Source organism: Xiphophorus maculatus, chromosome 18 (genome assembly GCF_002775205.1).
Source record: "Xiphophorus maculatus strain JP 163 A chromosome 18, X_maculatus-5.0-male, whole genome shotgun sequence".
Classification (NCBI taxonomy): domain Eukaryota; kingdom Metazoa; phylum Chordata; class Actinopteri; order Cyprinodontiformes; family Poeciliidae; genus Xiphophorus; species Xiphophorus maculatus.
In genome coordinates this window covers 13,079,437-13,081,932 of record NC_036460.1, presented here as the reverse complement: position 1 = coordinate 13,081,932, position 2,496 = coordinate 13,079,437, and positions in this window count along the sequence as shown.

Genomic DNA, 2,496 nt, shown 5'->3' with positions numbered 1-2,496 from the left:
GGTGACTGAGAAAGATGCACTGACAAGCCGCAATAAAAAATGTGCTCAACCTCAGCCAATCCGCTGTCGGGGATGTGAGTAAAACACATGACTAAAGGACTATAAGAAGAAATTAAAATCACAAATTGCCCGTTTTTAAAATTAAATGCACAACCCATTTGTTGCCCATTTTTGTATTATTATTTGTGAATGTGCTGCACTTTTCATTTATTAAGTTAAAACAACAAAAACGCGATAGTTAGTGTGTTTTATTTACTAGTAATGATGTCACATGTATGGATTGATGAATCTGTTTTGAACATATGGATGACAAAACAGGACTACATCCAGTTATAAACTTACAAAATATTTAGTCTCAATCGTATTAGGCAATTTCCATCTTGTAATTTTTATGTGGGGCAACTTGATGCCTGTAGGGATAGGGGTTCATCCAGCATACGCTAGGAATGAGAGGATCGACCCACCCTATCCCCCCATGGATGTTGGGTACATCCACTCTATGGCAAGCCGTTGGTATATGTAATAGTTCTTCATGATCGTCATTATTCTTGTACACTTCACTAACAAGATGTTTGCTCAGTTAAATATTTTGGAGCACTAGTTAAAAAACATATTATAAAACTAACTCATAATAGTGACTTTCTTTTGCAAAATATTGACTCTCGGGTGGGAACAGTAGTCCTTCAAGAAAAGGCAAAGCAACACACTGGTAGCATACAAATACTAGTAGATACACTTGTCCATGAGTAGACTGGAAAGAATCAAAGACAATGTTTAACTAGTAAATTAGTTGATAGAAAAGAACCAATTTAGAAGTTTTAAAAAACATCTACCCTCAAGTTAACCAGTGACCCATATCATCCTAAAAATATAAGAATCAGTAAGAGTACACTAGCAGCTGGTAATGGTAAGCTGTTGGTATAAAGTTGTAATCAGACAAACGTTGCTCATCTGTAGACTCTGTCCAGCTCCCTTCTCTCAGCAGTGTAGTAGGCGTAGGATAGAAAAACATATTCCCCTATCTTTTCCTGGAAACAAATTTTACATTTTCCTGTAATCAATTCGTTGTTTAGACCAGAATAGTTTTAGCCAGTTGTTGAGAAGTGTTTCAAAAAGAGTAATACTGTTTGGGACATTTGTGCTGCTAGTGGGACTTTTGCCTCTGTTGAGGAACTTATGTGCTCATACTAGTTGGACAAAAAAGCAGCATTTCACAAATTCAAATAAAGTCATGTCATACTTGACTTTTCTGGGTATGAAAATGTATCATCTACAGTGGTGTTGTATGAGAAAGCCTGGACTGGCATAGAAGTTAGAGTGATGTAAGACATGTATCATAGCTGTAAGACAATAGTGAGGTGTGCTGTAGGAGTGACAGAGGCATTCAAGGTGGAGTTTGGAATGCATCAAGGATTGGCTCTAAGCCCCTTACTGATTGCTTTGGTGATGGACAGGCTGCAGAATAGTCAAAACAAGATACAATACATGTGTGTAAATGGGAGCGGCACAAGTAGAACGCTGACCTTGCAGGGAGTAGACGTACAGAGGGTATAGGACTTTAGGTACTTAGGCTTAATGATTCAGAGTGACAGGAAGTGTAGAAAAAGAGTGAAGAAGCATATGCAAACAGGTTGGGATAGGGTATAAAAGATGTCATGTGTGACAAAAGAGTATCAACAAGACTGAAAGGAAAGGTGTACAAGACAATGGTGATGAGACCTGTGCTGTTGTATAGTTTAGAGACAGAGTTGATGGGGAAAAGACTGTAGGCAGAATTGGAGGCTGCAGAGTTCAAAATGTTGAGTTTCTCTTCGGGATGTTTTGGAGGTAAAGTCAGAGAGGCCAGACTGAGAAGGTTTGGAAATGTTCAGAGGAGAGACTGTGATGATATCAGTAGAAGGATGCTGAGGTTGGAGCCAGGAGGATGAGGGCAAGTTAAAAAAGAGAAAAAAGAGATTTATGGATGTGGTGAAAGAGGAAAAGAAGTTGCTTTGTGTGAGAGGACAAAATGGTGACAATAAGACTAATTGGAGACAGATAATTTATTGTGGCGACCCCTGAAGTGTAAAGCCGAAAGAGAAGACACTAAGGTTATGTTTACTTGTTTTGACAGCTGATAGTAACTTGCTATATTTTATTCATAAACTTTTGCAAAGAAATATGGCCATCCAACAAATAATATCTACTACACTTCTATTTTGGCTTAGGCCTGAGATTATAATTTGCCATATTTGATAAGAGTGGAATAGCTGATCTTGAAAACCGAACCAAAATTGACTGGAGCAGAAATTAATTGAAATTTCAGTATTTAAAATAGAATTTTACATATTTAATTTATTTTTAAAATGCCATATAACACATTGATACGAAATGGTTTATTTACTGGTACAAAATTCAATTATGAAGGGACAAAATGGGAATGAGTAGAAAAGAAATTGGGGTACTTCGAACCAATAATGATACAAACATCTTACCATACAGACAAAGTGGCAGGTG